Raw genomic sequence first — 14,965 nt, forward strand, 5'->3', positions numbered from 1 at the left:
TTTTTGTTTTAATCTGAATTTTTACATTGTTTTTATTTATTGTTTAAATAATTCTTTGCTAAAACACTGTCCTTGTCCATTTCTGATCATTTCAGTAGAATTATGGTCGTATACAATCCTCTATTTCTTTTTTACTGCTCTGGACCTGTTTACCTGAAAGACATTAACTAATTCTTCATCTGCTGGAAGCTCATTAGCATGACAAAATACAAGAGCAAGAAACCTTGCCGTGGTGTCACAGAGGAATTCAGCTTCTGATTGTTTCTGAGTAGTTTCAAGCACTTCTGTATTTCCAGGATGTGACAAATAAGAGCTCCTCAGCACTTCTCACAGACCTTTTGTGAGGAATCCATCCCTATCTCTACTTGATGATTTGAAGATGAGATCTAGTATAAAACTTGGAGTACTTTACATTAAAGATAGTGCTTGGAATAGTGCACTGAGTAAATCTTAGCTCAAGCAAAGGTCTTTATTTCTCTCTTTTGAGAAATGGCATCACAAAAAACAGACCTTTCAGTCTTCCTGACAGAAGAAATTACTTTAATCTTTCTTTCCTCTTGATGCCTCTCACTATTAGTGTGTCATTCAGGAGTGATGTTAAAATGGGAGAGCAACACACCTCTGGCCCCTTCTCAGCCCAGCAGCTGCTGTGATCTCTTTTGCTTTATCTCCTCTGAGTGAATATTTATTTCAGTGCTTTCTTAATGAAATTGGCTGTGACTGTTCCGAGCTCTGTCACACCTTGTGTTTATGCAGAGAAATGACCTCCTCTTTCTGTGTCACCTGGCTGCCCCAAACATTGAAATATGAAGAGTTTAGGACTTGGAAAACTCTGTGCTCTGCTCAGGACTCAGAGCCAGCACAGGGCTCACTTCTCCTGAAGTGTAATTTCATCTGATCACCAGCTATGGAGTTTGTGAGTTTCCTGAGAACCACCCCAGCACTGGTGTGTAATGCTGCACAAAGCCATGGAATAATCTTTCTCCAGGCTGATGTGCCAGGCTGAAGGAGCCAGAGTGTATCAAAGCAAGCAGGACTATGTGAATCATTCCCTTGTAATCTCTGCCGAGCACAAACCAGCCCAGCCACCAGCCTTAACAGGATTCCATTTCTATCAAAAATGTCCAACTTTTCTGCATTGCTTGGGCAACATTTCAGAGACCATCCCTAGCAGAGAATGAGTTAAGTGAACTTCAGGGAGTATTTGCTGTTTGTATTCCACAGCCATCGCTCTCAGAGCTGCAGCTGTTAGATTTAGCAGGTACAGTTTCTAAAATTGAAAGCCCTGACTAAACTCCCCTCATGCAACACTTTTGAAAACTCATGGAATCCATAAGGCCACCGGGGAGTTGTTCTTCTAATGAAACAGAATCACAAGTCTTCAGGGGGAAAAAATGAACACAAAATGTCTTGAAAGCAAAGGCTGTGTGGGTGAAATTGAAAATAATTCATTTGTGTGTGAATATGCACCATGTTGGGCTGCGGTTGTTGTGATCCCAGAGTTACAGCACAAATATGTGAGGAAAAACTAAAGTGTATAGCCATGCTGTACTGTATGTTACATGTAAAAAAAGTCTAAAAATTCAATTTTTAAGCACATCTTACCCATGTTCTGTCCATCTGCTCTCTTATCAGTGTCCAGTGTCATTTATCTTCATTTACTGGAATTGGCTGAACAACAGGACATTGCTCATCCCTATCTTTCTGGCAATCTCTGACAGTGTTCATTATTGTCTGCCTTTCATCGTGTCACTACTTGGAGCTGATATTGTTTATCTTTGCTCACCTTGCCTTTATCTGGTGATTGCTGGGTAAAATCATCAGTCTTGGGTCACTCCTGCCCTCTTGGCCATCGCCAGCTGACAGAGTTCACTTCTGCCAGGTCAGCTGGCATCAGTCAGTGCTTAAGGGAGTAAGAAAATCTTTCTTGGATGTTCCAGAAATTTAAATGGGAAGGTTAGACTCACCAAAGTGCTCATTGTTCTGTCCCAAAGAGAAAAGCTGAGCTAAGGTTTGAGGTTTCAGAGAGCTCATTAGTTTGTTAATTGAAGACTGTGGACAAACCAACTCAAAGCAAAAAAACCCTGTACCTTATATGAAACAAACTCAGAGATGTGTTTTCTTCTCTCTGGACTTCCAATGTTTTGTATAATTTTCATTATGAGACTGCATCTATTAGTGGGATCTTATTTTAAACAAATTTTTAAAATTCAAGTTGGTTCCTCAAGAATCCACAGTCTAGAATGTCGTTTTGCTTTTAAACTTTTAAACCTTAGCATTGTTTTTGTCTTGTTGCTTTGAGTTCTTTTGTCAACTGCTTTGGTTTTCCCACCTTAAAGGTTGATTGTTGTCAATACCTTGGAAAAAGCCTTGATTTAGGAGTGTTCAGACAGGGTTTTATGTCTTCAGAGTACTTTGGAATTACTTTGTATTGGTTGCAGCGATGGCTGTTGTCAGATGAGAAAGACCTGGAGGTTGATACATTTGAGAAACGTCCCTGTTTTGTTATATAAGTCAAAATTATATATAGCTGATCATATGGAGCTTGAACAAATTGCATATGCAAGTGGAAAACACCTGCTGCCAGTCTTTGGAAAAGATTCTGAGTCCAAAGCCAAGCCAGAGCCCTGACATATTTAACTACAACCAAAAAAGTGCTGAATGTGGGTAAATCTACCGTTAGAGGGTTGAGCTGTGCCTTGGCAAGGTGACAACGACACCCCTCGTTAAAAACCCTGAGATTTAAACACAGAAAACTGAAAGTTCCTGGTTGGCATCCAGTTCCCCCTCTCAGAATTGTCAGAGAAGTGCTAAACGAAGAGGCTCCAAAATCTTGGAGCTGCAAATTGTGCCTCGCCTGTGTGGAACAAAGCCTGGCTGACCTCCATTTCTTTGGGGTTGTTCCGAAGATGAAGTTGATGACAAGTCACAAAGCCTGAGCTGAGCTCTGTTAACAGCTTGGTATGCCTTGAAACCATGACAAACAGTGTCAGCAGCTCCATCTCTGCTGCTCTGGGACGTAAAATAACTTCTCTTACGCTTGATGTGGAATAAAACACAGCACAAAGTCAGCCACTGTCGAGGAGCTTATGAGTGTCACCCTTTTAAAAGGTGATGTGTGACAATTTGAGCATTATTATTATTTGCTTGAGCATTATTTAACACAAAATAATACAAGTATCACAACCTGAGCTGTCTGTACAGTTTTTGTTGTGAATTTTTTTTTTTTTTTTGTATTAATGTGGCATCTCAGAAATATAGGTCAAAATTTCATCTCCAGAAATAAAAGAGCTTTTTTTGGGGAGATTTATAGATACTTTATACATTCTACAGACTTTGTGTTCTTTACATGCCATTCTAAATGTAGCTAAGCAGACTTGGAAGAAGGGGAAATAATGACTAGACTTGATTGTATTTCAAATGTCAGATGCCTTTTCTTATCTACACTTAGATACTGTTCATATTGTTGATTTGTTCTGTAACCAGCTTTGAACACTTGGAAAACCATTTAGAGCATTTGAGATACCAAAAACATTTATTTTCTTAAGAGAAAAAAAATTAAAGATCTGCATCTACAAACGTATATACAAACATATAACCAGCTTACAGTTTAATTCAAGAGAACAAGTTTTTTATTGAAAGTAATATATATTCCATAATATAAATTCTTTAACTCTCGCTTGTGTTTGAACAGTGATTTTAGAAACTGAACCCAAATTCATGCAAGTGATGAAAAATGAATCAATTTGCTTCGTATAAACACATTTTAAGATGGGCATCATATCTCTTGAGCCATTCTGTCATTTTCAGCAGAACTGAAGCCCCTGACTGCTTTGCTGAATGATGTAAACACTTCTCCTGCCTGTGCTGCTACATTAGCTAAATCATTATTTTAAATCCTGAAATAACAGGGGATACCACTTTAATTGCTGTATTTATACGTAGTAATAAATATATTGTCATGTCCTGCAAGCATCAAGTGTATAGAACGTAAAAGAAAAAAAAAATATATGTCAGGAAATCATCTCAAACAGAATTTCACAGAATCTCTTTGGAGAACATTAATCAGTAGGTTGGTCTTTGTGACAGATGCAGTCATATGAGATAAAAAAAAAAAAAGAAAATAAAAGAAGTTTTCCTTGGTTGATATTTTATGTCCTTTACACTATAAAGTGCACTAAAGGTTATTGAATAGCAAATACCTCAATAGCCAAAGTTCAGTGTCAGGAACTCTGGGCTCATCCCAGAGGAATCTTCATTCTTTTACAATCTCATTCAGTCCCCAGCTCATTTCAAAAGCTTCTCCCTAGCACAGATGAAGTTCTCAGCTGTAAATTACTGGGGATTTTCTGAAGTGCAGGACAAGGTTGTCTGGGTGTCCTGACCCCAAAGATCTTGAGGGGAGAATGTTTGGAGGAGAGGTCCCCGTTGGGATATCTGTGTTAAAGCTGTGTGTGTGGGGCCAAGGCCATCTGCTCTTTAAGAGATGATATTTTGCTCACCAGTTTCTCAGGAAAGTCTGGATTACCTGACCCCTGCCACCTCTTGTGCCCCCTCAGGATGCTTGGAGAGACCTGGTGGTCACCACAGAATCAGGAAAACACACAATAATGTGTTTTCCCCTCAGCCTCAATACTTGTGGTCAATGTCTTCCACAGCACCACAACAATATTTTATATTATTTTTCAGTGACCTCCTCAGAGAGCTCTGCTGTGTCACCACAGCTCAACACTTTTGTCCCTGGGTTCCCTGAGGTCTGATCTGTGGTGGAAGGGAGGTGCACAGGAGCTTGGCACCACAAGCTGTGGTGCTGACAGTGTCTCAGGGCAGGAGGGAGCAGAACTGCACTTGGCACAGCAACCAAAGTAGGTCAGCGTGCTGCTTTTGCTTTTGTGCCACATCAGCTCTTTCCCTCACTGGTGCACTTCACGTTTCCTTGAATAAACATCTTCAAGTGGGAACTCTAGCAACTGTTGGGAAGAATTCTTTTCTCCATTCAGATGAAGTTCACTTCAATTTTGTCGGACTGGAAGTTGCTGACATTCACACGAGGCCATTTCTTTTTTAATTTACTGATTTGGGGTGTGCTGAGTTCCCAATCAGGCCCTGAATTCTCATTCCCAGTGGTGGCCTCTGCTCTGCTGACAATCCCATGGTCCTGCCTGTGAAGGGCAGTGTAAAAAATGTAACTAAAGGGATAACACAAATCTTTATTCCTGCAGCTTGGAGCCTCTGAAGGCAGGATTTATTTCTTTGACAAGCAATGAAGGCCCATTCACACCTGGGCTGGTGGAAGGGATGGATTTTATTCCATCCATGGGAGGGGATGGAATGAAATGAGATGATCTCTAAATCCCCCTCCAACCCAAACCACCTCATGATTCTGCAGTTCTTACAGAGGTAACCTTTAATACAAATTATAATTTTTGCTCCACATACTTGTGCTGACACTGACTTGTCACTGAAGTGAGAAGACTGTATTTGATAGTGAAATAAGTTTGATTCTTCCCCTGCTGTCTATAAATTAGTATTTGATCCCAAACCTCTTGGAGTCAGTGATGGCTTTTTTCCTTTGCTTTCTCTGGAATTACACCCAGCTAAAGAAGCCTTTAAGTTAAGTAGAAAAAAGAATTAAAGTGCTAATTTTTGAAAAGAACAGTTGATAGCAGAGAAAAAATTTGTAGCAATATGTAAAGAAATTAGAGCAGTTTTCCCATTATTTCTTCCAACTCTGTTTTGTTGTAATAATTCTTTTTCATCTAGTTCTTGTTAGTAGCATTTTTTTTTTCCATTTCCCCCCCTTTTTCCTTACTATTCCAGGGTCTGCATGACTATGGAATATTGTTGCCATAGTGAATGTTGTCTGACATCAAGGGGGTGACAGTCAGGAGGAGTTAGGAAACTAAATGATGTGCTGTTCACATCATTCATCACAACAATTATTAGCGTGGAAACCTGATGGGATGTGCAGGAAGTGAAGTGAAAATAACTCTGTCCCTTTGTTTTAAGCTAAAAATCATTTTGTGGTATAACTGTGTATATATGTGTTTAATGAAGAAAAGCAGATTTTTTTACATGTCTTTTGCTGCATTCTCAGGATCCTTTCCTTCATGCTGTCACACTGCTCCAGTTAAAGTGTGTAAGTGAGGGTCTAATTAGCAGACAGCACCAGGCCACTTGTGGCAATTGATATTTATTAGCTGAGGGATGGCAGGAACTGCAGAGAAGGCATTCATCTCTCTGGGGACTCAGTCCAGATCTTATCTAGGGAAACTGAGTGAAAAAGCAGTGCCAAATTTTGAATCCCTCGCCTGGACTGCTCCAGCTACCTGTGGGTTTAATGTTGATGCCCAGGAGGAATTTATTTATTTTTTTCTCCTGCAGAACAAGGCTGATGTTGGAGGGCTGAAAAGGGATGAACTTTTCCCTAAAAACTCCTCTCATGGAGACATAGATAGGGAGGCATTCCAGGATCTTCTCTGGGAGGGACAATCTCATCATTTTCATTCAACATCACAGCTCACAGTACCTCTCCTTTATTCCTGGGAGTTTATTGGGAGGGTTATAGGCAGCTATTTTTGTAAAGAAACATGGTTCTGGTCTCACTTCTCCTCTCCTGTGATTATTCAGCCCAAGAAAGAAACCAGCAGGTATGGTTTGCATCAGTATTAGTCATTTAGGCAGAAGGAACACGAGGAATGCAGGAAGAAAACAGAAAAAGGAGTTATTTTCTTTCTGCCTTCCCTCAAAATATCAGACCTGCAGCCTTCACAGCCTTTGAAGTTCATACTTTATGATGTTCCTGCAGCTAATTCACTGGAACATCATGCAGATCCCATGATTACAAATGTTAGTAGGGCTCCACTCTCTCTTTGAGTTACTGATTAGTTGTTAATTTTTGGGCAAAGTAGAAATATGAAAGTGTGACGTTGACAGATCTTGGTTTGCCTGTGCATACAGTAAAATCTTCTTTGGTTGTGTTTGATCAGTTCACATTAGTGCCTTGAGACAATCAATATCACACTGTGTTTAAAATTATCTTTTAAGGGACACAGAGTATCCAGGTGGAAAAAAAAAAATCTCAAGAGACCAGCATGAAACTAATAAGATTTACTAATAGCTTTTGCTTTCATAATTTGCAGGGAAAGCAAAGAGTAGATTCTGAATAGCTGGATTCTTAATTGGATATTGATCTAAACAAATATTCTCTTTCTAAGTACCTGTTAAAATCAGTTACTGCTATTTGGGAGGACACATTATATTTATCCTGATTCCTGGAGAAGTGCTGCTGCTGTTCTGAGTTGTATAAAGATGCATTAGCAGAGCACTTTTAATAGACCTATTAAATTCACTTTGCTTTGATTTACTCAGTGTTCGAGTGGAGGCTGAGTATTGTATACAGTTACAGGAAGAGGAGTAGTGAAAATAATGTAATTATCACCATTCCTGCTACTATTTATTTGGTTAATCTGCACAGAGCTGCACTTTATGGAGCATTTGTGCTGTATCTACTTTTAAACATGCCTTATATGTGGCTTAATGCTATTTACAACCCACTTCTGCTGAAAGATCCTGCTTTCAATGCTGTTTTCTGGGTTGGATTTTGTTTGCTTGATTTCTCGTTTTTCCCTGTTGTAGTGGGACAACACAGCTTCATTCCAGGAGTTGTAGATCACTCTTTTTCCAGACTCTCTTTAAGTGAAAATTCTTTAAAAGTTAAAAGGGTGCAACCAAGTTTCTTCACACTTAAAGCAGCAAAAGCCCCCAAAACTCCAAACCAAACCCACAAAACCATTGAATTAAATACATTATTTACTGTAAAGATTAAAAGAATTTAATGATAATGCAAATATTTGTGGATTTAGCTTTGGCTCTCTACAGTATAAATCAAGGTGGTGAATTTCAAATCAAACCCATTTAATAATTTAGAGGATTGTGATTAATTCTTATTCTGTTCTATTCACACCTGAATTTATTTTTCTTTAAAAATGTTTGGAATAGAAATATGATATTTTGGGAGACAAAAGAGCATAGGAGGGCAATAGGTGCAGTTATATCTCTTTTAAGCAGACTTCTACATTCCTTTCCTTGCAGTTACACCATTATAAAACTCTTTTAAAAGTGTAGATCAGCCCCAAACAGTATTTTATTTTTATTTTTATAAATATTAAATGGATAGCTTGATTTTACTTAGTTAGAAAATTACCCAAATTAATAGTGATTGTATCAGTTAGAGAAACTGAGAACTGCCTGAGCCTCAAACTCTGGAGCTGCTGACCACAGATTAATTTGGCAATAACAGATTTGGCTGCTATGGTTGAAAAATTGTCCAAAGAAAGCAAAAGTTTTGGCTAAACCTGGAAATATTCAGTGTCCTCTGACTGTTCTTCTCAAACATCTATTATTATTAAACTTGAAACAACTTAATCATGTTTATTTCCATGGATTTTTTGAAGTGTGCCAATGGGTTTGAAAGCAGCTGGGGGTCAGGAGGAGTCACAAATGCCGACATGGAATTTAAAAATAAAATTATAAATCAGCTCCCATAAGGGAGGCCAGCAGAAGGAATATTGGGATTTTCTGCTGTGCAATCCCCAGCACAGAGAGAACAGACAGGGCCTGGCCTGGGGTGGCTCCTGCCAAATGCTGAAGGATAAAATCATCCCTTTTAAGAGGAAAAATCCTTGGAACATGAGCTCACCACAGCAGGGGACTCCAGAGAGGAATTCTGGAGAACCCTTTAGTGGATAAAGGTGTGGAAAAGCAGCTTGGGATGGGAGATGCTCAAAGCAATCCAGTTTGAGTTGTTGGTGTCCAGAGATCACATCCTGCAGGAATCACACCTTGGAGAAATCTCACCCTCCAGAGATCACACCCTGAAGGAATCACACCCTGCAGAAATCATCCTGCAGAAATCATCCTGCAGAAATCACCCTGCAGGAATCACACCCTGAAGGAATCACATCCTGAAGGAATCACACCCTGCAGAAATCACACCCTACAGAAATCTCATCCTGCACAAATCACACCCTGGAGAAATCACACCCTGCACAAATCACACCCTGCAGAAATCATCCTGCAGAGATCTCACCCTGCAGGAATCTCACCCTGCAGAAATGACACCTTGCACAAATCACACCCTGCAGGAATCAAACCCTGCAGGAATCACACCCTGAAGGAATCACACCCTGCAGAAATCTTATCCTGCAGAAATCTCATCCTCCAGGAATCTCACCCTGCAGAAATTACACCTTGCATAAATCACACCCTGAAGGAATCACACCCTGCAGAAATCACACCCTACAGAAATCTCATCCTGCACAAATCACACCCTGGAGATCTCACCCTGCAGAGATCTCACCCTGCAGAAATCTCATCCTGCTGGAATCTCACCCTGCAGAAATCTCATCCTGCAGGAATCTCACCCTGCAGCCTGCCAGCACCACCTGGGACAGGTCCTGCCCTGTTCCATCCACATCTCCAGGAAAAGCTGGGAATGTGTTCCCATCTCCCACCCTGAGGCAGACATTGATTGCTGCTGGTTCCAGCCCAGTTTTTCAGGAGGCAAAATCTGATGAATTTTCACAAAGGCTACATCAAACCAGCGCTGTTGGTTTAAAACATCTCAGTGATTTTCTGTTATACTCAGATTTTAGAACAAATATATTGAAACATAGGAGGAGGCCAGAGCTGAATTTTGAGGTAGCAGTGGGTTGGTTTTGGCTTTTTTCTGCAAAACATTATTCTGTTTGTGACTAAGATGAAGAAGTACCTTTGTCTCTGTTCCAGCAATGCTATTCTGTGGGGATTTTTTGTTCCAATCACAGAGTTTTTTACATGATATTTATATTTAGCCTAAATATTGAGACTTGAACAGACTGTACAGACTTCAGAACTATGTCTATATCTGTCTTATTTATTTGTCCTTTGAACAAATGTTTTCATAAAAAAAAAAGGGGAACTTGAAAATACCAGCAGTGACAGTGACTGGAATTAGACTGACAAGTTCAGAAAGACCTGAAGAGATCATTTGTTCTGTCTCCCCATTTTCTGCATAATTATCCTTTCCTGTGTGTTTTGTTATTTTTTTTTTCTTTTTTCCTAACTATTTCTTGAGGAAACTTTTCATATTTTTTCCTTTTTTTTTTAATATTTAAAATATACCTTTATCTTTTTAATTTACTATTTATTTTTTACTATTTTTAAGTATCACTTCATATTTTTGCTCTTTTAAAAATATTTGAAAACATTCCCATAATTTTTACTATTATGCCATCTCTCTTTGGTCTTCTCCAACCAACAACTGCAACTGGAGAGACTTTGCAAATCACAAACACGCACTTAAATAACAATTTTTAATTTGTTTACCTTAGATTTGTATGGTTAATTATTCCTCTTTGAGTTTTGCTTGTTGCTTGCAGGTTTATCAGGTCCCATCTCAGACTTGCTCCAGGAACTCTGACTTCTGGCAACTCTTTTGTCCAGAGTGGCCTTTTAAATGCACATATTTGAATTACTGCATCAACCTATGCATAATCTCATATAAATTTATATTAAACTTGCACAGTTTATTACATTTTGAGGATGGGGAGGTCCTGGAATGGAATTCCCAGAGCAGCTGTGGCTGTCCCTGGATCCCTGGCAGTGCCCAAGGCCAGGCTGGATGGGGTTTGGAGCAGCCTGGGACAGTGGGAGGTGTCCCTGCCATGGCAGGGGTGGCACTGGGTGTGCTTTAAGGTCCCTCCCAACCCAAAACCTTTCCATGGTTCCCCGTGCTCAGGTACAGAAAATATCCAGCCTACCTGATACATCTGCAAAAATTTTAGAGGGAACTAGTAGAATTCAGGTAAGGTGAAAGTTTAAAAGAATGATTTGCTCATTTTTGCATTCAATTCTTTCCAAGTCTACCTCTTAATTGTTCTAAGTCATTATTTGATTGAATATCTCTGCCACATATAAATCATTTTGCTCAAACAGAGTTGCCCAGCACCCTTAGGTCTCACTGCCATGATTTAAACCACCCTGGCCAAGGCGTCACCGCTGAGTGTTGTGACTAATTTTTGATTTCATCATCAAAACTGTCATAATAACTCAACAAGACCTTGAAGCACAGCTCCTTTCCAGTTAAATGACAAATAAAAATTAGAAAGGTCTTGTAACTTTGGAGAGGAATTAATTTCTAAAAGTCTAGCAACTTTTTTGAGAACTAGCAAATATTGTGTGTTATCAGGAAGGCAGGGTAGATTAAATCCTCAGGTGTAGTCCCTCAGCAGCCTCATCAGGGCCAAAGGTTGGACAAAGAGTTGCAGTGGCCCAATTTAGAAGTTTTAGAGCAGAATTCAGTTGTGAATTCTCAAGTTTTTTATTTATAATGTTAAGAATTGTAAATAATCAACAGTGACAAGCAATTAAACAACTTCATACTCTTAGCCATATTTATATCTCAATGAATTATTAATTATTTGGTAATAACTTGGGCTAAAAATACCAAGGTTTTGTTTACAAATGACAAAATCACTGAAGTGGAAATAAAGATGAGAAACTTGACAGAATTTGGCATTTAGGAACATATTTGTTCTTTCAAGCAAAACTGGCTGGTAATTTAAAGAAGAAATTCATCATTATGGAAAAGGCTCTGAATGAAACACCCATCCCTTGCTGGAATATTTTTTAAAATATAGAAAATATGGATGTTCCTTTAGCTCCATGTCATGGATCTGTTCTAATCAATCAATAACTGCTTGAACAGATAACCTGAATTTTCCAAGCTTCTCCACAGGTGAAAAAAATCTAGTGAGAGAGCTTTTGTATTCTTACATTATGAGATATTTAGTCTTGTTTACCTCAGATCTGGTGGGACTTTTGATCTGATCATTTTCCAAATGTCCAGAATAACCTCATGGGATGAGAAGGAGAGCATTGCAAACACCACATAAGCCAGCAATTTATTAAAGAGCTGCTCCTTCCTGTTTTTATTTTACAGATTACATTTCTCTCCAGTTCTTTAATAAAGAGCCCATCAGACAAGAACAATATGCACAGATTTTTGGGGGAGCTTAGCCTGAAAATCCCTTTCTTTCCAAAAAGACCCTGGCTGGCCTATGGTTAATTAGAGCATAATGATAATTATTGTCCTTGTTGTGTTTGTTAAGTCTCGTTCTTAAGGAAGTGGAGAACGTGAACTTCCTTGCACAAAAAGGAGTAGCTGAACATATCCAACATTTCCAGGGGAAACCAGCAGCAGTCAGAATTCTGTCTCCATTATCTGTTATTTCACTTCATTTAGAGAAGTTCAGACTGCTCCATGACCAGTCCTGTGTTTTGCAGTGACTCGGTGCAGACCTGATTAAAAGAAATTCTTGTGCCAGACAAAGTGAGCAGGCTCTGTGAATTGTCAGGAAAATGTCACTTCAGGCAAGTTGGGATATTTCTGGCAAATCCCTCTGGCTCCTTCCTGTCACGTTTGGTGAGCCCTGTCACAAGTGATTGGTGACCACAATATAATTATGTAGACTCCATGGCACCACCATGTACAACCCCATTGTCCACACAAATCCTGCAGAACCATCTTGTTCCTCGTGTTATTGCTCGTTATTCTCATTTCCCCACGTTTTTTTGGTGAGTTATTTGAATTACTGCTCTGTGTTCAAAAAGACCTTTACATTTTCACCTTCTTTTCCCAGTTTTCTCAATAGATAATCATGCATAAATGGAACTCTAGCCTCAGTCTTCTACCCTGAAGTATTTTCTGATCACCACACCAAGCAAGGCTGTTGGGATCTGTAATTTAGGTTTCCAAAACCTGATGGAGGAATTTGGTCACGTCTTCGTCTATTGCAAGTGACATTTGGTCTGCCCCATCTGCAAAACACCTGATGACATCATGATCTGCTCTGGGAAACATCTGGTCTTGAGGTAATTATATTTACTTTGGTTTTCTCCTCTTAATCCATGCCTATTTTAACATTAGTTGAAAGAAATTAGTGAACTTTAATTTTATTTTTTTTTCTTTCCTTGGGATGCTCAGCTTCTCTGCAGCAAAACCAAATCAGGTCAAAATTTCTTGAAAAACACTGAAAACACCTTTTCATTGTGTTCCCCATCCTGATCAGCAGGAGGAAAAACTGCTATTTAGTACAATTAATGGAATATAATGCAAGTTTTTAACTCCTAATTTTAATTCTAAACAAAAGAATGGAGGTTGAAGTTCAGAACTCATTTATATCTCAGTGTTTTTGGTACCTTGGTTCAGGCCATATGAATAATTTGTATTAACTTCAGAAATTATTACACTGAAGTAGAATTGGAAGCTATGATGACAATTGTGTTTTGAAAAAGGAATTAAAAAAATAAACTTTTAAAGCTCTTCTTTATGCAAATACCCAACACAAACTCAGATGAAGAATTAAAGGGTGCTCTGAACAAAAGAATTAATTGATGCTGCCATGAAATTTTAGCATGTTGATGATCACTGTTATTCACAGTTTTTATTTCATGTTCTCAATTTATTTGTTATTCTGATAAGTTGTGATTATTAAAATTCTTCTAAAGCTATTTAAAGCTTAAATGCATCTCTGAATTCTATAGAAAGGCTTTGTGGCAAATCCTGAGTTTGTTGCTTATTATACCAGTATTAGACTGGGGCAGACTCTTGGTTGTCTCATTTCACAAAACAATGCAAACTAAATATTCATATCATTGAGAGCTGTCTGTGGGAAATCTTGCCATATTAAATGTGCTTTTTGGTTTAATTCCTTCTAGTGTTGCATTAAAATTCATGAACATCTATGTAAACAGAAAGTTTCCTTTCATCATTCATTAAAAATAACAAAATGCACCCAAACAGCTGAAATTCTAACATCACATGAAAATTTTTAATGCATATATCCACATAATTACAGCTACATTCCATGAGTGATTTTGGGTAGGATCTGTTCAGAAATATGTTTGCTTTTCTTAAATTCAGATGAATACTGAAGTGCAGTGAAACAAAGTGCCCAGTAAAGACAAATGAGAGGATAAATTATTTAATGAAGTGAGCTTGACAGCTTAATTAATGAACAGGTTTTCTTTACATGAGTTTAGTCTTCCATGCTCTGTCTTGAACTGCTTGAAAAAGTTTTCCTGGCAGGCTGTAATGCTGATTTCTCCTGCCCTTGATAAGAGACACATAATACAGCTTATTCTGGTTCCAAACTCTATCCAGTACATAAATTTGCCAAACAGGGTTCCTACAAATAACTCCTCCTTGCTGACATTTGCTTTAGGAGTGCACAAAACAAAGGCAGGGGAATTAAAATACCACCAGCAGGAGCCTGAAGAGTATTTTCTCTCCAAGTGTTTGTAGGAGGTGCAGGTCTTGTCTGTGGCTGCTGTTGTTTCTGTCTCCAAGGGTTTGTGGGGCTGGAGCTCCTTGGCGAACTGATGTGAATTTTACTGAGATGTCAAAGTTGATGAAAGTCAATAAATCTTGTCTGGATGCTCTCACCCAGGGAAAAGTGAGGGAGAACCCAGGTGAGAAATCTAATTTGACTTTTGGGGGAAGCTTGTACTTTGAATTTTCTCTTTGAAGTGCTGTAGCCTGTTCCTGCTCTGACAGGAAGGTGTGGAGCTCCATGGAACAAGCAGGAGTTATTTGGGTAGCTGTGACCAGATGGAAACAGTCACATGAGAAAGATGAAAGTTCTGTATTTCTCTTATGGCCAAAGCAGCACCAAATTACCCTTAATAATTGCCAAGAGCAGTGAGTGTAGGAGGAGATGGTCTGATCAACTGAGCAGGGATTTTATCTGACTTCATGGCACCACAAGGGAGTGTTGAGCGCTTTTTGAAGATCCATCCCTAAGGAGTCAAGGTTGGCCTTAGCAGAATGAGTAAAAGGTTGTATTTATCTTCTCTCTCTGCTACTAAACTACGCTTTTCCCTGAAACTCCAGTTATAATGCCAATTTCTTCTGAATCCAGGC

Source organism: Cyanistes caeruleus, chromosome 10, assembly GCF_971803275.1.
Source record: "Cyanistes caeruleus chromosome 10, bCyaCae1.hap1.1, whole genome shotgun sequence".
In the NCBI taxonomy this organism is placed as follows: domain Eukaryota; kingdom Metazoa; phylum Chordata; class Aves; order Passeriformes; family Paridae; genus Cyanistes; species Cyanistes caeruleus.